The sequence below is a fragment of the Panthera leo genome, chromosome B1, assembly GCF_018350215.1.
Source record: "Panthera leo isolate Ple1 chromosome B1, P.leo_Ple1_pat1.1, whole genome shotgun sequence".
NCBI classification, from domain to species: Eukaryota; Metazoa; Chordata; class Mammalia; order Carnivora; family Felidae; genus Panthera; species Panthera leo.
Genome location: NC_056682.1, coordinates 72,385,939 through 72,411,752, shown reverse-complemented (window position 1 = coordinate 72,411,752; position 25,814 = coordinate 72,385,939). Strand labels below are relative to the sequence as shown.

General features: G+C 37.8%; 1 protein-coding gene across 2 annotated transcripts in view; it reads right to left on the bottom strand.

Annotated features, from left to right (window-relative positions):
• Nucleotides 1-7,573: 7,573 nt before the first annotated feature.
• The window catches only part of LOC122217766, a 79,677-nt gene continuing 61,436 nt past the window's right edge, over nt 7,574-25,814 (bottom strand). For both annotated transcript variants that reach the window (XM_042935233.1, XM_042935236.1), the window contains 2 exons: nt 7,838-7,914; nt 7,574-7,660 (listed from right to left, as the gene is read on the bottom strand). The gene's annotated coding sequence lies outside the window, so the exon portion shown is untranslated. The remainder of the gene's footprint in view (nt 7,661-7,837; nt 7,915-25,814) is intronic.

Sequence of the window (25,814 nt, the reverse complement as noted above, 5' to 3'; positions counted from 1 at the left end):
TATACATAGTGTTTATATCAACAGTAGTGGGCCAATCATTGTTCCTTTAATGTGAGCAGATTTTGTTTGTTTGTTTGTTTGCTTTGGCTGGAGGGTCCTGAAGAGAATACTGAAGATTTTAGCTATGATAGTGCCAACATTAGTTCCCATACCCTGTGCACTAGATTTCGTTGATGTGGAGTCAAGGTTCCTGTTTTATAAGGCTGAAGTGTGGCATGCATGATGTGATAGAAATTTAACGACCAGAGAAGCCTGTAAGATGAAATCTACCTTCTGAAATGTTGAAAGCAAGAACTATTAATTTTTTTGTAGACAGGATCAGGTGGAGGTACAGATCCAGCAATGAATTAAATTCAGGAGAGTAGTTGTATTAGTCATGTTTCTCCAAAGAAATAGAACCAATAGGATATAAAAGGGGATTTATTATGAGAAATTCAGCATGCAGTTCTGGGGGCTGACAAGTCCCATGATTTGCAAACTAGAGACCTAGGGAAACCAGTGGTGTAATTCAATCTAAGTCTGAAGGTCTGAGAACCAGGGGAGTCAATGATGTACTTCCCAGTCTGAGGGCAAGAAAAGATGAGATGTCCCAATTCAAAGAATGAGACAGAAAAGAGGCACAAATGCCTCCTTCCTCCACCTTTTTGTTCTATTCGGGCCCTTAACAGATTGGATAATGCCCACCCACACTACGGAGGGCAATCTACTTTAGTGAGCCCACCAGTTGAAATGCTAGTCTCATCCAGAAACACCATCATAGATACTCAGAAATAATGTTTTACCAGAAACCTGGGCATCCCCTGATCCAATCAAGTTGACACAGAAAAATACCTATCACAGTAGCTAAGAGAAAAATAAGCAAGAGTTTGTTTTCCCTTAAGTGGCAGAAGACAGAAGATCTTAAGGGGAAAAAAAACAACAGAATGAAAATAATGGAGAGTATCTTGAAAAACCTTCATTCAGCTAATAGAAAGTGCCAAAGTATAATAATAAGCAATATTAGAAGTGAGCAAAGAAAAGTTATGCCAAGGACTCAGAAAATCTTACACTGTTGCCTTGAACAGAAGTAATCTATCTCTGCAATAATCAGAGAGTTTGGGAAGATACTGTTTACCCTCTGTAGCTGTCTGTTTCTGGGCATTTTTTTAAATATCAAATATAATTTATTGTCAAATTGGTTTCCATACAACACCCAGTGCTCATCCCAACAGGTGCCCTCCTCAATGCTCATCATCCACTTTTCCCTCTCCCCCACCTCCCCATCAACCCTCAGTTTGTTCTCAGTATTTAAGAGTCTCTTATGGTTTGCCTCCCTCTCTCTGTGTAACTTTTTTCTCCCCCTCCCCTCCCCCCTGGTCTTCTTTTAAGTTTCTCAGGATCCACATATGAGTGAAAACATATGGTATCAGGGCAATTTTTAAGAATCCTCAGTTTAGGGGCACCTGGGTGGCTTGGTCGGTTAAGTGTCCGACTTCGGCTCAGGTCATGATCTCACGGTCCATGAGTTTGAGCCCCGCGTCAGGCTCTGTGCTGACCGCTCAGAGCCTGGAGCCTGTTTCAGATTCTGTATCTTCCTCTCTCTCTGACCCTCCCCTGTTCATGCTCTGTCTCTCTCTGTCTCAAAAATAAATAAACGTTAAAAAAAAAAAATTAAAAAAAAAAAAAGAATCCTCAGTTTAAGGTCTACTGATGGAATGGGCATCCAGTGATCTAGAGATAATGGTGTATGTATTTTTTTTAATTAAAAAGAATGTTTATTTATTTTGAGAGGGAGAGAGTGTGAGGAGGGGAGGGGCAGAGAGAGAAGGAGACACAGAATTTGAAGCAGGCTCCAGGCTCTGATCTGTCTGCACAGAACCCAATGCAGGGGTCCAACTCATGAACTGGGATATCATCACCTGAGCCAGAGTCAGACAGTTAACTGACTAAGCCACCCGGGCGCCCCTGCTGTACCATATTCTTAATAAAGAAACATGAATCGGGGCACCTGGGTGCCTCAGCCATTAACTGTCTGACTTTGGCTCCAGTCATGATCTCCCAGTTTGTGAGTTTGAGCCCTGAGTTGGGCTCTGTGCTGACAGCTGAGCCTGGAGCCTGCTTCGGATTCTCTCTCTCTCTCTCTCTCTCTCTGCCCCTTCCCCACCTTTTCTCACTTTCCCTCTCTCTAAGATAAACATACGGTAAAAAATTAAATTAAAAAAAAAGAAACCTGCATCTAAGGATCCTCTTAGAGTTCTGCTGCCACGTGAATTGTTAACAGTATATGATAATGTTCTTTCCATCATGGCTAAGGGCAGAGTTCGCCGATGTCTGTCCCTGGAGACCAACTTTTCAGGATTCAGATCATGCAGGGGCTGCTGAAGCAGCTGTTCTGATAATGGAGCTTGAACCTGTCGGTGATAAAGCTGGAGGTACTGTTTGAGTCCTTTGCAGTATTTAGTCATATTGGTTTGCAACTGGCAGAATGGGAGGCTGGAAGTGAAATTTCCCCACACACGGGATGGCTTGTTACTGACCCTTAGAAATATTTTAGGTCCCTAGAGGGAGTTGGCTTTGGGGCTGTCAAATCTAAACGGCCTAAATTTTAAGGATTTCTGAGAAGTTTTTTTTTTTTATAAGAGTTTTAGAATTTCATTGGTTCTCTCTACTTGTTGGTTTTAGAAGAAAGGGACAGTGGAGTTTCAGAATAAAAGGCAAAAAGTTACAGTTATGTAATGGCAATGCCAGTGAAATGTGTGCCCCTGTCCCTGGAGAGCTAAATGAATCCCTTGACTCCACCACACCCCAGATCAGGAAAATAAAATCAACCAGCAATTATTATTATTATTATTATTACCGTTAGGATCATAGCTTTCTGGCAAGGAAAGCCCTCAATTCGCTCAGAGTAAGGAAGCAATAACTGGGACATAGTCATAGCTCATTGCTCCTGCTATTTGTATAAAATCCATTTGGGGGTGTTTATAGGGGCTTCAAGGCTTTACTTCTTTTTTGGTTCCCACTTTACTAGTTTTTCAAGGATCATGTCATTACCAGGTAGGGCATCTATTAAAGGTATTCTCAGCAGTACCCTTAACATCAGGCACCAATGTTATTTTCGAATGGTTTACTATTTGTCTCTGCCGCTGTGGGGCATTTTTGCTTGACTCAACTTGAAATCCTTTGGTTCAAGAGGTAGCCATATTTTGAGTGCTGAAGTTATCTCCAGGTACCATGCATCTTAACCTTCGAGCGTTTTTTCTCTGTATCATGGGTTTGTCTCTGATAGTCAAAAATAACCTCTCTGAGTCCCTTTCGTGTGTGTCTTCCTTAAGTGTTAATAGGCGTAATTACTCAGATAAATGGTGCTTGTGAATCACAGTGGTCAGCTGCAGTGTTTAGTTGTATTTGTCCAGTCAGAAGGTTCCCAATAGATGACAACTGGATTTTGGCCAACCTGCAGAGACATGAGGTTGTACAAGCACCGCTGAAATTTTCATGTCAGCCGCTGAATTTGAAGCTCTGCCTCCTTCAAGCTGAGCACCTGCTCCGTTTGGGATTTCTCAATTCACAAGAAATCTATTAGCCCTTAGGTCACACATCAGGGGGAAAAATTAAATTTCAACTCACATACACATTTTGTTGTTATGGTGGTCAACAAAACACTTAGAATCATAATAATGTGTTATCTTGAGATAAAACTGTCTGGAGTTAAAGGAATGGAAACACAAGGTCAAGGATTAAAAGGAATGATATGAAATTTCTGACTGTTAAAACAACGTTAATGGATTATTTAAAAGTGTAAATATCACACTGCTGTGTTCTTTAGATTCCTCCAGATACATTTAGAATAATACAATAAAAATGTTTTAAAATATCAATATTTACAGGGTACCAGAGATTACATCTTTTATAAATATTTACATTGTAGGTCAACTTTCAAACGGGTCAGGCAACAGTTGCAAAATTCTTCTAGAGTGTTTAAAACAAAAAACTTTGGAGGCTTCAAAATCTAGAGCACTGATTCTCAATGCTGGCTATGCACTAGAATCATCCAGGGGGTGGGGGGGACATTTACGAAACACTGACGACTGGATGCATTAATAGCTTCAGGGTAGGGCCCGAAGCCCTGGATCCGAACGAAGGATCTAGAAGCAGCCCTAGTGCTGCTGATATCACTACTGCAGACTGCAGTTAAGATCATTCTCCTGGGGCACCTGCATAGCTCTGTGTAGGTTAAGTGTCCGTTTTCAGCTCGGGTCATGAGTTCGTGAGTTGGAGCCCCACATCGGGCTCTGTGCTGACAGCTTAGAGCCTGGAGACTGCTTTGGATTCTGGGTCTCCCTCTCTTTCTGCCCCTCACCCCGCTTGCACTCCATTTTTCTCAAAAATAAATCAACATTAAAAAGAAATTAAAAAACAAAACCAAGATCATTCTCCATCAGCCACTAAAGCCTCTGCCTGGCTGGTGCAGACGTATATTGCTGCCTGCTGTCCAAGAAATTCAGGAAATACTATTAATCAAAAAGTAAGCTAAAATGGTTAGATGATAAAATTTTGACTAGCTAAATGTGTGTTTTGGAAATGCAAGTATTGAAAGGAAATATACTGAAATCTTCACAGCGATAAAATTACCTCTTGGGATTGCAGATAATTTTTTTTCTGTTTCTTAATACTTTCCTAGTTTTTGTAATAAACATGATTTTTTTCCTAGCCAAAAAAATAAAAAGAATATACTCCAGATTATGAGTGTTCCCTTAAAAATACATTTCCTGCATTTAGTTCCACCCCAAAAACCCAGTCACAAATAGAAAATCACATTATCAAAACTGCTGCTTGTCTTGCTTTGTGTCTCATACCATATGATCCTACATTAAGCAAGCATGTTAAATGAATAACGTTAAGTATTTTTAGATATTTTCCTTGGGTTTCTTTGGGATCATGACTCGATTTACTAATTAAGGATTAAATAATCATATAAGAAAAAATATAATAGGTACCACTTGTGAAATATGAGTCCTTGTATTTATCAAGTTGTTACTATTCACTGTGATTATTTCAAAAGAAAATTTCTACCTTTTTTTATCTCCATGTTTTTCTATCAATAAAATTATTTTCCTTTCATCTAATTCCAAAAGGTTGTTTCTTCAAAGGATGAGTTTTCTCTGCTTGCTGCTCATGAGGGCATTATCTCTATGGAGACCCACACTTGGAACCTGGAGGTTACGAAGATAAGGTTGTTTTCCTTGGAAGTGACCTAGTCTCCGCATGGCCCTCTAAAGATATATTGGATTTTGTTTATTGAAACAGAATATAAATCAGGTTCTTTGAAGATCGAGCTCTCTGAAATGTCAAAATGCCTATTTGGTGTCCTGATCTTAAATTAATGTGGTTAAATTTCTGATTTTTCATGAAAGTAAATAACAGTGTAGGATATATGTGCATAACATGGACACACACACACACACACACACACACACACACACGTAGTAAGACACTGTGAATAAAGGCTACCAGCACTGTCACAGGGATTTTGTGGCTAGTCACTTCTTTTGGTCTCAGTTTCTGGGTTCTGAAACTTTCTTTGTGAGGGCTACTACCTTGAAATTATAGTCTATGTCCTTAACGCATTTTGTTTTCTTGTTCCCCCAATTCTAGCTTTTTCATGACCCTACGTACTTCTTGGTGTATACATTACTCTCTTGAGCTAGAGGAAAAGTATGAATGGGGTGAACACGTGCTTTGGAGTCCTACAGATGGGGTTAAAAGTATTTTTTCATAACTTATTGATTAAACAGCCCTGGGAAAGTTATTTATGGTGCTTGAGGCTCCATTTCTTTATCCTTAATATGAGAACAGCAAAAATGATTATCTCCTAGAATTCTGAGACAATTCTTATGAAGGACTTAGTGAGTATGAGGAAAGTATTCAGTCCTTCTTTCTCTCACCCTGTCTTAGTCTGTTTGGGCTGCTACAACAAAAATCCAATAGACTGAATGGCTTATGAAAGACAAAAATGTATTTCTTACAGTTCTAGAGACTGGGACGTTTAAGACCAAGGTGCTGGCAGATTGGGTGTCTAGTAAGAATCTGCTTCCTGCTTCATAGACAGCTATCTTCTCGGTGAGTCCTCACACAGCAGAAGGGATGAGGGAGACTATGGAGTTCCTTTTATAAAGGTGCTAATTCCATTTATGAGGGCTTTATCCTCATGACCTAATCACTTCCCATAGGCCCCAACAGATACCATCAGATTGTGTTAGGATTTAACATATGAATTTGGGGGGCATACAAACATCCAGTCTATAGAACCCTCCGCCATTTTTATAAACACACAGACTTTAGGTCTGTTATGTTTTAGGTAATTAAAGGTAAGAGCGTTGGCTCAGGTGTTCAGAGAAGGGGTGGCATGGAAGAGCAGGAACAGTTCTTACCCCGTGATGATGGAAAGGTCAGGAGACACCCCGACCCTCTGACACAGGTGCTTCCAAGTTTCACCTGCCTAATTTTAACTTCAAAGATGGGAACGGTCACAAATTGGATGGAATTTTTGTCGGGGCGCAGGGTCAGAAATAGAGACACTCCTAGATTGGCCAATTCTTCCACCATAATTCATTAGACATCTTCTCTCATTTTGCAAATCCTTTTCCTTTATGCTTCTCAGCCTCACCTATTAAATTTCTTTTGTCTTCCCTAATGCATGTTTACTGTCAGAGTAACATAATTCAGAAGCATAATTACAAAAAAAACAAGAGACATTTTAGATAAATAAGAAGCAGGATCCATTTAATGTCCCTTGCATCCTGCTACACACTGACTTTAATATAAATATTAAAAACATCTCAACCGTAGCATGACAAAGGCTCAAACATATGAGGCATGAGATGAACATTATAATTGTCTCGCCTTATTACTTACCTAGAGCTTAAACTTTCTTTAATTTCACTCCAAATAATTTATCCAGGGGTGATGCAACCATCAGTGGAAAAACATGAATCATTTAAAGACCTACTGAAGAACCTGAATAGAGATACTGTGAAAAACCCTTGAGGTCCTTTGGAAGAAAGAAGCAATATCAATCATAAAGTGCATCATCATTAAAATGATTATCCAGGGGGAAAAATTATCAATACTAATATTTCTATGACAGACCCATAAGTATTTTTTTCTGTACTACAACATGCAATATGTTCCCATGGCTACCTTTTGCTTGCCTGAAAAAAACCAGCTGATAAAGAGTGCTTTTCATATTGCCCAGATCATTTAAATGCCAAATGCTAAATTATAGATATTTAAGTGATCTAAACTTTAGGAGTTGGAAGCAGCCTCAGAATTCAATTAAATCCTAATCACTTACTTTACTAATTACTGAAATAAAATGTTTTCTTTACAAATGAAGTCACTAATTGGGGAAAATGAATGCTAGCAATTTATTTTGATTTAGTCATATTTTTACATGGAAATAGATTGGTGGTTTTAAAAAGTTGACAGTAAAGGAGAAGCTCATTTCATTTTTTAAAACATTGCGATTTCATTTCTATTTCATCTACAAAACGTTACATAGTGAGCATGAACATGAACGTGATACTTAGGTTGCATTTGGGTTCCAATCCCAATCTTAACTGTAGGTTGTTCAAGGGTAAAAATGGATCTCTTGTTTTCTTGCCTTTCTTGCTTATTGCTTCTTCATTCCATTGTTCATGATATTGGAAGGCGAGAAAGGAGAGAGACTCAAATGGTGATTTTTTTTTTAGCACCTCTGGCTCAAATTGAATGTAAGGGGACATTGAAAACAGTAAAGATACGTATGAAAAGATGGTAAATGAGGGAGGCTGAGGACTGGGACCTGGATCATACTCACCGGTGGGTTTTCTATGGATGAGAGGAGTTATGTCAGAAGTGAAGTTTTCAGAAGGCAGAAGAGTATAATCCAGGCACCTATGGGGGGGGGGAGAGAAAAAATGAAATAGGACAGTTATAGACTGAACTTTGTCTCCCCCACTCCCTTCCCCAAAATTCCTCTGTCAAAATCCTAACTCTCACTACCTCAGATGGTGAGTGTCTTTGCAGACAGGGTCTCTAAAGAGGTAATTAAGGTTAAATGAGGGCACTGGGGTGTGACTTAATTCAATGACTGGTGTCCTTTTTAGGGGGAGATTAGGGCACAGACAGACACATAAGAATGACCAGGGGAAAACAGGGAGAAAGCACATGTCTACAAGCCATGGAGAGAAGTTTCAGAAGAAACCAGCCCTGCTAACACCCTGATCTTGGATGTTTAGTCTCCAAAATGGTGAGGAAATGAGTTTCTCTTGTTCAAGCCAACTGGTCTGCATTACTTTATTATGGCAAACCTAATGAAGTGATACAGGCATCATTTACGGTAGCAAATTGTTACATATTCTTTGATCGTCCCTCTTTCCATAACTGTCACCCTAAACCTGACTCTACAAATTTTAGCAAGGTGACTAAAGTCATGAAGTGTTTGGATCCAGTGAAGCAGAGGAATGAAGATGAAAACACCATGAAAAATGAAGTTACACGCAATACTACCCAGAGACAAGACAATTGCAGACAATTTTCAAGGTGGGCATTTCAACCTTTGGAGAAATTCAGAGGCCCTATTTTTCAATCAGAAAATAAAATGGGAAACTTCCGAACTCTTTGTGAAGTCACAGTTTGAGATTTGTGTTTAACTCATGTTCCATTAAAGAACAACTTCTTAAGGAATTGGGATCCTACACATATAGACTTTCCTGAAGAATTTTGTTCTTGTGGTAAAGGTTATTGTCCTGAACTGAGGCATGACTTGTGGAGCAATGAGAAGGAAGGAGACAGGCACCTAACCCGCCAGATCAAGGAAGTGGACCTTTGACATCAAAGGAAGCTGAATTGTCATGGCCTGATATTCTCAACCTTATTCTGCAGTAGGGCTTTTGGGCTTGATATTTGAAAGTAAGGGATAAGATTTTTATTGATATAGTTATTGGCTTGAAACAATATTCTCTTGGCTGTCCCAACATTACAAGGTGGGGCATAAGAAGAATCAGCTCCCCACAACTCCCCTTTCAGTAAAGAATGAACAGAATGAATCTCAAACAATGAAATATCCATCCTTGGGTCTTAAGCCAGCTGTGTCTCCATGACACTGAAATGCAATTGTTGTAAACTAGGTTTGTGGTCTGAATGATTGTAGGAAGCATAGCCTCCACATGGAAATTGGTTTGACCTAAAAGAAATTTGGGTGAAGCATACTGTGTCCATTGGAATGTTTAGGGACGACAGATTTATGATACACCAGACAAATCTGTTCTGCCGTACTCTTCTCAGTGTGATACTATATACATCATACACTATAAAGCCTTACACAGGGCTCCTTGATGAACCCAACAAATTGGTAGGCAGCAGCTCCATTTAGAGCATCAGGGTGACAGTGTTTGCATATGTGAATTTTTTTCAATTCTGCTATTAAACCAAACTCATGAAAGTCAAAGTCACCAGTTCTCCCGGAGTTGAGGACAACTGAGTAGAAACAGAACAGCCATAGCCATCAGATGTTCAGGGTCTAGCAAACATTGATTTAATTTTTACCTCGAGCTTCTGTTAGCTTTAACTTGGAGGCCTTTGTTTTTAGAGATGAATCTGAAAGTTTGCTATCCCTCCCCTATTCATTTTAGGGTACTCTCTGTGTAGCGAGTTGCCTATAAACATTCCATTTTCCTCTAAGTAAATAAATTCTTGTAAACTTTGAAAGGAAGCAAAGAATAATGGGAAAAACAAAGTAGGTTTGGAGTTAGAAACACCACTGTTTCCCAACTTTGCCACTTGTGGGTTGAATTTGAAAATGTACTTAATCTTATTTTCCTCATCTGTAAAATGAGAATAATAGTCATCCAGTTCTTCGGGTTGTGATGAGGAACATTCAGTGATGTAATGTTTGAAAGCACTCAGTGTCATGTTGAGCACATATTAAATATAAAATAATTGATAATTGTTATCATGGACTATTGGCTTGGTCCATTTCAGTGTACCAGCAGGTCTGATTTGGGGGGTTTCTCTTATTCTTTTTGATTTGATACAAGCAATGTTTTCAAATTTTCTCAAATTATAATGCCCTTATGTTGTGGGTGAAATAAACATTAAAGTTTTCTCTTAGTCTATATCACAGCAGAGAAACATTTGCATCATTATTCGGAACTGTTTTTTCAGTATCAGTGAAGACAGTTATGTCACATCTGGTCTCTGCAAGACGGGAGATGATGGAAAAGTTGTGTGTGATCCCTAAGGTTAGGTAGCATACGTTTTGTTTCTGCTTGCCTGCTGTGTGTCCAGACAGGCAGCATTTCGGTAGTCTTTACATTTGTCTTTAAAGAAGGAATCTGGCTTAAAAGGCAAAGCAGAGACACTTAAAATAGCTTGAAAACAAGAGGAAAGTTAACAACAGTAAAGCACTACATTACAAGAGAAATGTAAGTATCAAAAGGAGACAACAAAGCTCCGAATCTAAGAGATTCCTGGAAAGGGTCGTTTGAGTCGAATTTGAAACAAGTGATAAACGTGGACTTAATCACGGAAGAATATAAATAACATTTATTGAGCACCTTTGAATTGAGAGCATAACAGTAGGTCTGTTCCTTCACTCAGTCATTTCATTCATGGTTTATCTCATGTGCCAGTCACTCCTCGAATATGACTTGTTTTGTCTTTCTTTCAGAAATTGAAACTCTGAGAAATAATTAACTTGGTCAAAGTTTCACACTATGCGGCAGATCTGGAATCGAAACCCAGCTGTTTGACCATAAACCAAGCTCTGCTTCGTAACATGTGAGCTCTTTGAAAAGAAAAAAAGTGATAGACCAGTGCCATAAAGAAAATTTTCTTCTCCTTAGTAAATCCTTCAATCTTCCAGTGATAAGGAGGTCTCTTTATGTTTTTACTTATTGGATATATTAGAGCTAGATCTGAAGGGTGAGAATCAGTGGCACAAGATTGGTGAGAAAAATAAATTTCCTATGATAAACACGGTTTAAAAAAATGGAACTAAAACAGTTTTCTACAAAAAAGAAATGCTAACACATATGCTTTCTAAACAAAATTTATAAATTTCAGCACCACAAGTCATCATTTTATGGAAACCTTTTGATCATAGTATTCAATTTTATGGGAAATTCTTTGTATTTCTCCAGTAAACAGACTTAGAAACTCAGCTTTATGATAAACTAGCAAATAAGTATACAAATAAGTATAGCTTTAATTTAAGTGCCATGGTAATTGGTATGTAAACACTCCCCAGTCTTAATTTCTTAACTCTCTACATAAGTATAATGTTTAATCTAACACTTTATCTTCTAAGCACTAGTACAAATAACATTATTATCATAATATCTCAGTAAATTTTTCTCATTGACTGTTAACTGAAACTTATGACCTTTGGTTCACATAGAATTTTGATCATGAATGAATGAAACATGTTTGGGCTTTAAAAACAGGCTTATAACATATACTATATGTGTGTATAAATAAAACTATCATCCATCTATGTATGTATGTATATATGTATGTATGTATACATCCATCCATCCATCCATCCATCTATCTTTCTATTTATCATCATCTATGCTGTCTCCTCTCCTTTCCCACTTCTCCCTACCACCCCTGTTTTCCTACTCTTTAACATCCTCACAAATGTCCCTCTTTCTCCCATTTTCCTATGGGTTTCCTCCATGGCTTCAACTCTCTTTTTTATTTTTCCTTTCTTATTTTTATTTTTGTTTGTTTTTTATTGATCCTTCTCCCTCCTTGATATAGATTTACTTGAGAGTCTTCTGCTCTTATTTATAATACTATGAGGTAACAATGCAAATATTACCTAACGTGAGTTAACTAGATCCTTTTATAGATTTTTGTTCCATAAAAACGTTTTGGCATTTTTAGTAAAGAAATATAATTCTTATATCAAAATTTCCAAAGATAAGAAACTCCCCTCAACATAAAGCATTTTCACAAAGGATAAGGAATTACATAATTTGGTAAGCAGCAGGAGAGATAGGCAATTTGGAAAGAACTGTCTAATTCTTAAATGGTTTTATACAGCTTATGTCTGAGACCTGCTGGGTTTACAAATTGGTTCATGCATTCAGAGTCTAACCTTAGAAATCCTTCTAGAACAAAAATAATCAGATGCCAGACCTCCTGGACTGTCCAGGGTCAGTGGGTGAGATCTAAATTCTCCATATATTGACTTCAATTAAAGGGCAATATGCATTTTATTCTTAATTTAACTCTTATATGAGATGCTGATATATGGAATTATTATTGTAAATCGTATGAGTACTTGAGAAATTTCCTAACATCCCCAAGCTTTATTGCTTCATCTCCAAAATTCGACACTATGGGGTTGTTGGATGACTAAATTAGATAATGTATGTGGATGGCTCAATTAGTTCCTGACTTACCAGTAAATATCACCAGTACTGATAATGATGATGATAAAAACAAATTCAAAGCTCTGGTACCCATGTTAGGTCTTCATATAATAAACATTCCATGCTCTTAGTTTCAGATATTCAGCTTCCCAGATATCTCATTGTGGATGCTCCATTGGTATCAAAGATTCAAGTTTGTTTCAAACCACTTGTAAACTTCTATCCCTCCTTCCAGAACTTTTCACCAGATGATACTCACCCATCATCTCCCCCTTCCCAAACCTGTGCACCTGATTGCATTCTTATCTTGGTGCTTGACATCCCCACAATGCCATGAATCTGCTCCTTCACTCAGAATCATGGTGTCCTCCTAAGTTTCCCAGGGCCTTTCCTCCCACTACCCACCCCTCCCATATAAGATCTGCCTAATCTACCTGCACATGAAAAGAGTGACTACTTCCTGGGTTCTTTTTCCTTAGTAGGCACTATAATAGTTATGTTAGCTCCATACCACACTCAATCTTTTCAATAGCTCTTCGGTTTACAAGTGGAGAAGTAGAAGACTGCTCATTCCACAAAGCCACACTGCCCCTTGTAAAAATCTCTTGCTATCTCCTGCTGTTCTCCTTTTATGTCCGTTTTTATTTCCATTGGCCTATTTCCGAACTTTTCTTTTCCCATGTGGCCTTCTACCATAGACTCTTGATGGGTGTCCTGCAATTTTGCCTTCCTCCAGTCCATGCTCCACAAAACAATTGTTCAGATGTGCACTTTATTTCTTGTCACTTTCCCATCCCAAATCTACTCTGTAGTAGACCTTAACTGCTTAGGGTTCCTAAATATCCCCCCTCCTACACCCCCCGCTTTTTTTTTTCTTTTTAAGCTTCTAGAGTTTTGCATGTGCTGTTACCACTTACTGAAATGTCTAATGTTGCTCCTGCTCTGCTCAATATCAGGTGATCTTTTTAAGAGGTTCTCAGCTCTGGCTGTATGTACGGATCATCAAATATCCTTTTTAAGGTATTTTAAAAATGCCTATTCCAAAAAACAATGTGATTTAATTGTCTAGGGTGGGTCTGATCTTGGCATTTGTTCCAAACTCCCCAGATGATTCTAATGTGCTCAGATGCTCCTTCCTCTTATGTTCCATTTATGTACTGTGATTGCCTCTATTATAATATTGATCACTTCTGTGCTCGCTTCGGCAGCACATATACTATAATATTGATCACTTCTTATTACAATTTATTTTCAAGTTTAATTTCCCAACTACAACACGAACTTTTAGAAGGCTTGAGACCACGGCGTTCATCTTTATGTTTTCTGCACTTACAAAACAAATATCTGTTGAATTAATGATTCTGTTGTCGGGCTCTGGGGGGTATATTTATTGTGCCAGGTACAGACAACACCTACAAACCTTACATTTGTGCATTAAATGAATTTTTATTTTTCTCTCCTTTGGTACCTTTAAATTTAAAAGCAATTTAACTTATGTCAGATTCTAGAAATCTTAATTATTTTGAACAATTTTTGTTTTTAATTTTTTTTAACGTTTATTTATTTTCGAGACAGAGAGAGACAGAGCATGAACGGGGGAGGGGCAGAGAGAGAGGGAGACACAGAATCAGAAACAGGCTCCAGGCTCTGAGCTGTCAGCACAGAGCCTGATGCAGGGCTCGAACTCACAGACCATGAGATCATGACCTGAGCTGAAGTCGGACGCTTAACCGACTGAGCCACCCAGGCACCCCAACAATTTTTGTTTTTAAAGCAATAGAAAAATAAATCTTAAGGAAACTAAAGTAAGTAATCAAACGTGTTTTCTGGGTGAAAAAGTTGATTAAAAATTATACATATTTCTGTGCAAAAACACACCAGCAGTTATCATTGTCCGCTCATCTCTGCCATGTTGCCTAGAATTTATCACTGTCATATTGATCCTTTTTGAAGCCTCTACATCCAAGGTGTTATAAAAGCGACTCCAGAAGCACTTATTATTCATGCATTTATTTTTAAGCTTTAATTCACACTTGTGATTCTATATTAAGAATTATATGTCAGGGGCACCTGGGTGGTTCAGTCATTTGAGCATCCAATCTTTGATTTTGGCTCAGGTCATGATCCCAGGGTTGGGGGATTGAGCCCTGCTTCGGGCTCCATAATGAGTGTGGAGCCTGCTTAAGATTCTCTCTCTCTGTCCCTCTCTGTCCCTCCTCTGCTTGCACCCATGCATGCATGCTCTCCCTCTTTCTCTCTCAAGTAATAAAAAAAAAAAAGAATCAAACTTCATATTGGAGATTGAATTTAAGACCTCACAGTGTACCTCTAATGCTTTCAGTTCTAAACTGAAAAGAAAAAACAAAAAACAGCTCATCATTAGCTATGTTTATTGCAACACCATTCTTAGACTTTAAACTCAGATTTACATTTGAATCCATTTGATAGCAAGCTAAGTAATATGCCATCTTCAATGAGGACTGTGAACTCTGGATGTTTTAATATGCAAAATGCAAATTTCAAAGAGCATAATTTTATATTTATTTTCTGTGCTTGTTTATTTTTTGGAAGTAGTTAATTTTAGTGCAGATACTTATTTTTCCTTAGCTCTGCTGTACCTCAATAAAAAATGTCCAAATGCATTCCTAGTAGTTAAATTTGAACAAACAGAATCTTCTCAATTAGAAGAAAATACCGTGTATGTTATTATAAAAATGTCTTGCAGTTAGAAATAATGATAATTTACCAATAATTAAATTTTTCAGGGAGACAGCAGGACAGAGCCACACAAATTATCATCCTGGGTTTCCTGATAACGTTAACTTTTGTTTCCCTGTGCACTATTGGTGGGAATGCTAACTGGTACAGCCACTGTGGAAAAGAGTGTAGAATTTCCTCAAAAAGTTAAAAATAGAGTTACCCTATGATCCAGTAATTATACTCCTGGGAACTTACCCAAAAAATACAAAAACACTAATTTCAAGTTATACACACACTCCTATGTTTATTGCAGCATTATTTATAATAGCCAAATTATGGAAGCAGCCCGTGTCCATCGATAGATAACTGGATAAAGAAGATGTGATGTATACACACACACACACACACACACACACACACACACAGTGGAATATTATTCAGCCATAAAAAGAATGAAATCTTGCCATTTGCAATGACATGGATGGAGCTAGAGAGTATAATGTTAAGTGAAAAAGTCAGTCAGAAGCGGACAAATACAATGTGATTTCGTTCATGTGGAATTTAAGAAACAAAACAAACAAGCAAAGGAAAACAAAAGAGAGAAAGAGACAAATAAATAAGCAGATCTTAACTATGGAAAACAAACTAATAGTTACCACAAGGGAGGTCGGGAGGGGAGATGAGTGAAATAATAGGGGATGGGGATAAAGGAGTACACTTAACACGATGAGCACTGAGTAATGTATAGAATTGCTGAATCACTATATTGTATACCCCAAATAATATGACATTGTATGTTAACAATGGCATTGAATAAAAAACTTAATAGAGGGGCGCCTGGGTGGCTCAGTCGGTTAAGCGTCCAACTTCGGCTCAGATCATGATCTCACGGTCCGTGAGTTCGAGCCCCGCATCGGGCTCTGTGCTGACAGCTCGGAGCCTGGAGCCTGCTTCAGATTCTGTGTCTCCCTCTCTCTCTGACCCTCCCCCGTTCATGCTCTGTCTCTCTCTGTCTCAAAAATAAATAAACATTAAAAAAAAACTTAATAGAAAAGAGCAAAGTAATAAAGGTAATAAAAAAATTAGGCCAACTGAGCCTTAAGATTTATATTGCCTCTAGCCATATTCTCTACAATCTCCTCTTTCACCTCGGGCTTTTAAGTTTATTTTGCCAATATCATTTATTTTTGAATGTAATTGTTTCCTTGCTGACCATAACTAAAGAAAACATTCTAATTTTAAGAACCATCTCAGATCTTATCGCATACATGAAACTTCCCCCAACTCCTCAATGTAGGCAGAGTGGATCATTTCCTCCTCAATGCTCTTACACCACTCAGTTCATTCTTTATTGTAGAAACTATGTAGTTTCGATTACAGTTATCGGTTTAGGAGCATGTCTCCCCCTCTTGGAACATAAACTATTTGAAGATGGATTACTCATCTTTGCACAGCCAGAATCCGAAACATTGTCAGAGACATGGTAGTTGACCCAAACTAAAAATAATTATTACATTCCAATATTCTGCAACACCCCTCCCCACAAATACGCATACAAAAGATACCAAATGCTGTTTTTACCCTATTTTTTCTAATGTCCTGAACTCTTCAGTTTATGGAGTTTAGTAAATGGAGAAGCCACTTAATTTCCTACCTGAGACATAATGTAACACTGACACTGAAGTCACTACTAGGCTGAAGTCACTACAAAAGGGCAATGGCTAGAGTGGGTTTTATTTCTCTGGATGGAGCAGAGGGTAATCATGGCATAGTACTGGTTTCCTAATTTATTTTTTGCCATGTGAACTGAGAGCTATACAAGGTGGAGGGCTTCAGAATCTACGTTGGTTGACAACATACACCATGGGAGTGAAATGATCCCTAAATTATAAATGTAATAATTAAGAAGTCATTACTGTCCCCTATTATATGCCAAGGTCTATAAAAGATGCTGGATGATAGTGAACATCTCTCCTTTTTATTTTCTTTATTTTTTCACCCTTGTTTTAGTAGTTTATTCCACATTCCTTCTGGGTCTTGCCTTGATTTTTTTCTCTTCAGCTTCTATTAATAAAATAATCCCATTTTGATTTATTTTCATGCTTCATTCAATAAAATTAAGACATGATAACACTGACATACCGAAAAGCTGCTGTTTCCCTTAGAATTTTGAAAACAAATACATTTCTTAGGCATGTTAGGCTCTTGCATTTAAATATTTAACAATTATTGGGGCGCGTGAGTGGCTCAGTCAGTTGAGCATCCGACTTCGGCTCAGGTCATGATCTCACAGTTCGAGAGTTTGAGTCCCACATCGGGCTCTGTGCCAACAGCTCAGAGCCTGGAGCCTGCTTCGGATTCTGTGTCTCCCTCTCTCCCTGCCCCTCCCCCTCTTACACTCTTTCCCTCTCTCGAAAATAAACATTTAAAAAAATGTTTTTGAATTTTAGCAATTATTTAATTTATAAGTCAATTTCTCCTCTCAGCAAGACTGCTTTCTGGTGCTTTCCTATCCCATCCCTTCCAAATCTTATCACCAAACTTGTTACTGAGTACAATTCTCTACCTCACATACAGTGGGTAATGTGTGAAGACATACTTGTGTGAGCATCTTCAAAATCAATTCTTGTTGGCTGAATATAGGTAAAGGTAGTAGGGTGTAAGTTGATATTTATAAATGTCCCAGTTGAAATTTCCATGGAGGCATGGAGGGATTCTCCTTAAACCAGACTGAGGCACCTTTGACATCAAGGCTAAATCTTGAAAGATAATCAAAGACTCAATAGTACCAGGGAGCCAGTCTCTTCAGAAGAACCTCACTGAAGGTAAAGGAGAAATCCTGCACCTACAGACTTCTAACAGTGGAAGTGAACCAGGGAATCAGAAGTGTTTAGGAATTTAAGAATGGCTGACCAATAAAATACCTCAGAAAGGCACCCATGGGAATGAACACTGCTGTATCCAGGATGCATCAATGACAGGGTTTGGAATGTGTGAGACTGAAGATAGGCTGGATAGGGAGCTGCTCTGAACGATGTGTCTCCATCTCACATTATGCATATGAGTTGTGGTTTGTGGCTAGTTAAAATGAATGTTTTTAAAACTATGCTGACTCCAGGTTATTGTACTGGCTCTCTATTTTGCTGAGAATTTGTGCTGTAAAACCTTATGTGGCTTGGATTTGGTCTTACTCTAGTAGCTAGTCAATTTTTCCTTTCTTTTCTATTCTTATCCTATTTTCTATTTGCAGTCTTCTTACAGTTTATGGTAGATTTTTACAAAAATAGCTACCGTAATTTCTTATCCTATGTCTATACCTTTTGCTAGTGCCTTTCCACACTGACCCTGAACTTGCCCATGTGACTTAGTGACCCATAGAACATTAGGTGACTTGAAGGAAACATTATGCTGAAAGTGCTTGTACATCGGGGTTCACCCTCTTCCTACTCTTGGAACTCTGCTATGTGTGGAAAACTATGCTAAGTGTCAGTGTGAAAGGCCATCCTTGGTAATACACCCACCAGCTGCCTTTCCAACTGAATGCAATGCCTGAGAGGACTCAGGAGAGATCAGTTTATTTTCAGTGTGTCATAGATTGCCACCCCAGATCAAAGAACCACTAGCGTCGTCTACAAAATAGTGAGCTAAAGAAATGGCTTTTGTTTTGAGTGACTATGTTTGGGGTAATTTTTTTTTTTTTGCAACAAAAGCTAACTGATAAAGAAAGTGATACCTAGACTTGGGGTGTTTCCAAAACCACCACCACCAACAACAAACACGTGACAGTGACACTGGAAACCATTCAGGGGCAGAAGCCGTAAGATACTTTGCGAAGTCTGGAAGATTGGCAAGCCAACTGCTAGTGGAAGATGGAAAGATTGTGACATGTGTTACGTAATCTTATGAAACAACTCATAAAACTCTTGCCTAGGGTAATTTAGAAAATAAAACATGGGAACCTTGGCAGGATCATTTTCAGAGAGAGTTTAAAATTCCATTGGCTTCTTTTAGTTGTCTATGAAAGTGACAGGGAAAGAAAGATGAGCTCTAAAGAAAGAACGGATCAGCTTGCAAGAAGAACTTACGTAGAATGTAGAGGAGGTAGGGTGTGCTGGATTAATTGGTTTTCATTTGCAGTCTCTCCAGCCAGTAACAGTCCCAATGCAAATGAAAACCTAAGAGTGTTTTAAAAAGTCAGGACACTCCCAGTAAAACATGGTCTCTTCATCAAGATCAGATCAAGAATACATCTGTAAGAACCTTGTTAGGACTCTAAGAAAAATCTAAGGTGATGTCTAGTGGAACTTGTCAGGTAGATAAAGGACTTCAAATAACTCTAAATAAGACTCTAAAGAGACTCTAAATAACATTGCCTCATAAGAAGCCTGAAGTAGAGAAAGGCCTGTCTTGAAAATAATTGTGGGAATGACTTTTGTTAAAAGATGCACAAAAAGCACACAAATGTTTGAAGGAAGTTGTATCAGCAAAAGGACTGTTAACTTAGACTAAAAGAAACTGAGTCACTTCAAATGAAGAAGAAGTCTTTGGACTCTCAAATTTCTATTGGAGGCAGACTTAGAAAGTTACTCAACTGCCAACTTGGGCCATTTACTTTTTACAGAAAAGGAGGATATATCAGAAGGAGAAACCAAAAGCCAAGAGGGCAGAGCGAAGAGTCATAGAGAAGAGACTGCAAAATGACAGCTAAAATTCCTATTCCACTCTTAGTTCTTCTTGGTAGTTCTTCCCACACTGCCTTGGGGCTTGTCATGTGACTTCTTTTAGTGGATGTGACATCAGAAAACTTGATCTAAGTAAAGGCTTAAGAGTGCTTATTCATTGGGGCCTGTCCTTTTCCTGAACTTGGATCTCTGCTTCGTCTACATAAGGAAGTGTGGCCAACCTATTTGATGAGTAACATTTGGCGTAGACCCTTGTCACTCTACGTGCCCCCACCAACCACTAGACCTCTGAGTGAGATTCTATTAAAATATCGAGTAATGGTCAGCTACCCTCTTAACTAACACATGGGACACTCCTGGGGAGGTAAGCTAGAACCAACCAGGCAATCGACAGAATCACGAACTAAAAAATGGTTATTATCTGAACCACTAAATTTTGGGGTAGCTTGTGATACAGAATAAGCTAGGTGAAGCACACTTTGTCTAAGGCATTTATATTTTATATTTCTCTTTTTTAATCAAAGTATAGTTGACACACAGTGTTACATTAGTTTTAAGTATATGACATAATGATTCAAAAGTTTATACATTATGCTATGCTCAGCACAAGTATAGCACCATCTGTCACCATACATTATTGTTAACACAGTACCATGACTATATCCCCTATGCTGTACATAGGGGATATAGTCTTTTTTTAAATTTTTTTAAATTTAAAAAAAAATTTTTTAATGTTTATTTATTTATTTTTGAGAGAGACAGAGACAGAATGCTAGTGGGTTAGGGGCAGAGAGAGGGGGAGGCACAGAATCTGAAGCAGGCTCCAGGCTGTCAGTACAGAGCCCAGACGTGGGGCTTGAACTCATGAGCTGTGAGATCATGACCTGAGCCGAAGTCAGACGCTCAACCGACTGAGCCACCCAGGCGCCCCCATTATGCTGTACTTTTTATTCTTGTGACTTATTCATTCCATATCTTATTATATTTTAATTAATTGCTTAGAGATCTGTAACTACTCCTGTGCTATCATCACCATGCTTTAGTAGAGCACATCATGTCTTAGTCACCCCTTTATCCCTAGCAACTGGTAGAGTGTCTGGGAGATAATTAGGAAGGGAAATGTGATTGCCTTTGAAAAATAGAAAACTGATTATGTTGCTTCCCTAATTAAAATTCTAAGCTCTTTGCATATGCATCCAAGGTATTCAATGCACACTTTTAAACACACACGTTAAGATTTTAACATGCTTTTTTTGTTGACAACTATTAATGATTCTTCTCCACCTCCATCTTCCCCCAGCTCTAAGATGCTTACTTTGAATTCATGAACAATTTGTTAACAGCTAATATATACCTGGCATATGATGTGCTAACATTCTAACAAAGAAAACAGGATTAAAAATTTTTTTTTTAACGTTTATTTATTTTTGAGACAGAGAGAGACAGAGCATGAACGGGGGAGGGTCAGAGAGAGAGGGAGACACAGAATCTGAAACAGGCTCCAGGCTCTGAGCAGTCAGCCCAGAGCCCCACGCGGGGCTCGAACTCACATACCGCGAGATCGTGACCTGAGCCGAAGTCGGAGGCTTAACCGACTGAGCCACCCAGGCGCCCCAGAAAACAGGATTTAAAACAAATGCAAATACAAATATAAAAATATGTATTACTAATGCAATAATGAGCATATATATTGAGTACATTGACCAGCACAAAGGAGTGCTCTCGGAGGAAGTGAGAGGAAATACCTCAGCTGTGCTCAGTGTTGCATTATGACTCTGTACCAGTTGGAGAGAATAAGTGGGAGGAGAAGCAGCAGCATGAATAGACTCCAAGTGGCAGGAAACTGGAAGGAACACAAGGATATAAAATATTTTGTATGGTTGCACTGTAGGGGTGAGAAGGTCAAGTGCAATTCTTGCCTAGAGAGGTGAGGCAAGGACAGTTAGGACAAACTGCTCCTGACATCAAGGAGCTTGGGAACACTCCAACAGGCTTACTTGGAGGGGAAGGAACAGAGGTGAGTCATGATAAAAAGTTTGTGTTATAATAAGTAGTCCCAAAGTCGTAAAATATGGCAGTGATCCTATTGTCTTCCATCCATCCAGATGTAAATGCTAGAATAAATGGGAGGAGTATTATGGATTCTGTTGCCTTTTCTGAATAAGACACAAGGACTAAAACTTTTTAAGTATGCACATCAGTTCAGCCTTGTTCATAGTGGAATGGATCTAAGTTCCCTGGGAGAAGGGAAGGTAGTTTTGCTGATGGATTATCCTTGTCGAATGCTTAACGCTATGGTATGCACCCAATGACTTCTCAGTTCAAATTTGTTGCTCATGTTTTTCTACTTACTCTCTAGGGATGGAGAGTGCTTTGACTGAATAGATTTTTAGAAGTTCAGTTGTGATAGAAAATTCTTCCTCAATTTTAAACTGCATTTAAAGGGAACATAACCTGTAACTCTCTTAAAGGTTATTTCCAGAGCTCATACTTGAAGGAATTTATTGTGCTTTGTGTTTGTACTACCATCATTTTGTTTAAACATGGTCTTCACTCTGTTCCATTTTGTATTTCTCTTTCTCCTTAAAAATTCAATCTTAAATGTGTTGAGTGAAATCAGTATTTTAATAAAACTGACAGCTCAGATCGGAGAGTGGAAGGTCTCTATTGCCACACCTATATAAAGAGAGCTCTTGCCCTCTCAAGTGTGACTAATGACCACACACAACACAAAGAGAACTGATTTCAGAAAGAGCACTGCAAATCTTATCTTTATGAACAGGAATGCCTAGCCATTAACAATGTTTTGCAGTAGATACCCCTGCTAAACACACCCTCAGATGTCACCCTTTCATTATAGGGAAAGCTCCTTTCATTTCCCTCTTCCATTTAATAAAGGTAAGCTCCCATGTGCTGAATCGCATTCCTGAAAGTGTTGATACACAGGACCAGATACCACAGTATAAAACTGACGTCTCTTAGCTAAAATGTCACCATCATGGGTCTGCCTTATGCTTACTAATTGCCCATGAATCTACCTCCAACATTCAGGAATCTAAGAAAGGTAAAGGTAGAGAAATTTTCAGTGGAGCAGGAAGAAAATATGTATGTGACCAGAGATGGGATCTGTTGATGGAAGGGAGAAGCCTGGTGAGATAAAAATGGAGATGACAGATTGAAAGCAGGAGTCCTGGGGTTGAATCGTAGATATAGACTGAAGGAAATGTAATTTTCCCTGGTTTAATTGGGCATGGAGGCAAAATAAACAGGAAATGTTTTTATGTCCTGTACCAACTATTATACCTACTGTACTGAGAACAATGTCATAACACAAAGGTGAAACATATTTAAGATTGGTAGCAACATCTGGAAAGTTCAAGTCTCAGACTTCTAAACCCTTTTACTGGATCACTTATATCTCTTTTTGGTTACTGGACCATCATTTAATTTAGTTAAGGTCCCTGTGTCAAGTCAGAATTTTTTTAGACCATATTTTATTAATTTTGTCAATTAATCATCCATTAACCATGGATGATTTTTGAATAACTGGAAAGCAAGTTATTCAAAGTCGGGATTTTTCCCTGCAGTTTCCTACTTTGATGAAAACTGACTTCCTAGGAACAAACAAGGAAAATGTGCACATTTATGATACAACAAGGCAAAATAAAAAGCAGTGAGAAGCAAAAAAGAAAGTTTAACATAAATTATGTCGTTCAGCTATGGTTTTTATTTAAAAAAATTATAGAGCACCATGGGATGGACTGTTACAATCACATCATCACCCTTGGAATACTTTACCAGTAAGTTTCAAGATGGAAAAATTAACTTTGCTGTCCATTATGATTATGATCATCTGTCTTTGTTTACCTTAGCCTGGCTTTAAAATAAAAAAAAAATATTAATGAAAAGGAAGTATTTTGGAGTTATGTATCACCTTGTTTTTAGCTCCATTTACATATATCATAGAACACAAAAGTTACTGATTCATCTTGTATGGCAAGGTATTTGCCAGTCAGTAGACAAAGTAGGAGTGAGGATGTGTCTGATCAGTCTATCCAGAAAATACAATCAGATGGTGCAAAATAGTTTTTTATGAGAAAGGGGCTCAATTTTCAAATCCTTGAGTATAACGGAACTTCGAATTTGCCTCTAAAAAAGCCTGGTGGTGATCCATGCCACAAGATTAGTTATCCTCTTCCTAAAGAAGGAAGCCTACCCTCAAAATGAAGCCCCAGTTACAACCAATGTGCTTGTGGGTTGGGGCAGAAGAAGAAAATGAAAGCTGTCAGATCATAACATACACCTAAAAACTGCTGATCTTGTTTTTTATATCTAAACGAGTCAGTTAGGACAAGGAGGAAATGATACTCGTTAGATTTCAAACCGGTAATTGAGTGAACTCCAGGTGCTCCTGTGTAGAGCAAGCTTCTTTCAATTCCTGTTTTCAGCAAATATCTGTGGAATAAGTAAAACTGCAAAGGTCACAGATATTAACGATAATTTTTATGTTATATAAATACTGGATTTAATTTCCTCATATTCTGTGAAGAATTTCTGTACCTATTTTCATGAGAGTCAATACACCAATAATTATTTTCTTTATCAAGTTCTGGTAGTGAGATTATGTACGATTCATGACCTGAGCTGAAATCAAGAGCTGGATGCTCACCTGACTGAGCCACCCAGGTGCCCCAGTTCGTGATATTTCCTTAAACCCTTTTATTTTTATTTATTTATTTATTTATTTAAGTTTATTTCTTTGAGATAGAGAGACAGTGTGAGCAGGGGAGGGGCAAAAAGAGATGGAGAGAGAGAGAGAATCTTAAGCAGGCTCGATACTGTCAGTACAGACCGTGACGTGGGGTCAAACTCACAAACTGTAAGATCATGCCCTGAGCCAAAAGCGAGTTGGACGCTTAACTGACTGAGCCACCCAGGCATCTTTTAAACCCCTTTTAATGTGTATAGAATTTGTAGTGATAACTCCACTTTCTTTTCTGATACTGGTAACTTGTGTTTCTTTTTTTCTTAATCCATCTAGTTAAAGTTGATTAAATTGATTTTTTTCGGAGAATCATTTTTGGGCTTTGTTAATTTCCTTTATTGTTTATTTTCCATTTTGTTAGTTTCTACATTTTATTATTTTATTCTATTTAAATCGGTCATTAATACACCATAGTCTTTTCTTCTAATAATTTAAAGCTGTAGCTTTCTCTCTGAGAACTACTTTAACAACACCAATTTTTTGATATGTTGTATTTTTAATTTTCATTTAGCTTAAAAAATGTTAATATCTGAGTTCTTATCTATGAATTATATAAAAGGTTAATTTATAAGTATTTGAAGTTTTCTAGAGATTTTATTGTTATTGATTTCTAATTTTATTCCACTGTGGCCAGTGAACATATTCTGGATGATTTTCATCCTTTTTTAGTCTATGGAGACTTCCTTAGCCCAACATTGTGGTCTATCATAGTGAAAATACCATAAGCACTTGCCAACAATGAGCATTCTGCTGAGTTTAGAGTTCTATGAATATCAATAAGGTCAATCTTGTTGAGAGTGTTCAAATCTTGCATATCTTTACCTACTTTTTTGCATAGTTATTCCACCAATTTTTGAGAGGACTACTAAAATCTATAATCATTAATACAGATTTATCTATTTTTCTCTTTAATTTCTATCACTTTTAGCTTCATGAACTTTCTTTTTATTTATTAGTTTCATGAACTTTTTTTCATTAGCTACATGAACTTTTAATTTCTGTTATTACTATAAACCCATTTACAATTGCCTTTCTTGTAAATTAACTCTTGTACTATTATGAATTATTTCTCTTTATCTCTGATAATAATCTTTGCCTTGATATTTTTTCACTTTATTTTATTTTAATATACACATTCTGACCTCCTTAATCTTAGTTTGCTTGGCATAACATGTATCCATTTTTCAATAACTCAGTTTTATTACATAGAGCCCTTATGTGCGGGAGCAAAAAAAGTATTCTTTTATCTGAAAGATTTTCTTTCTT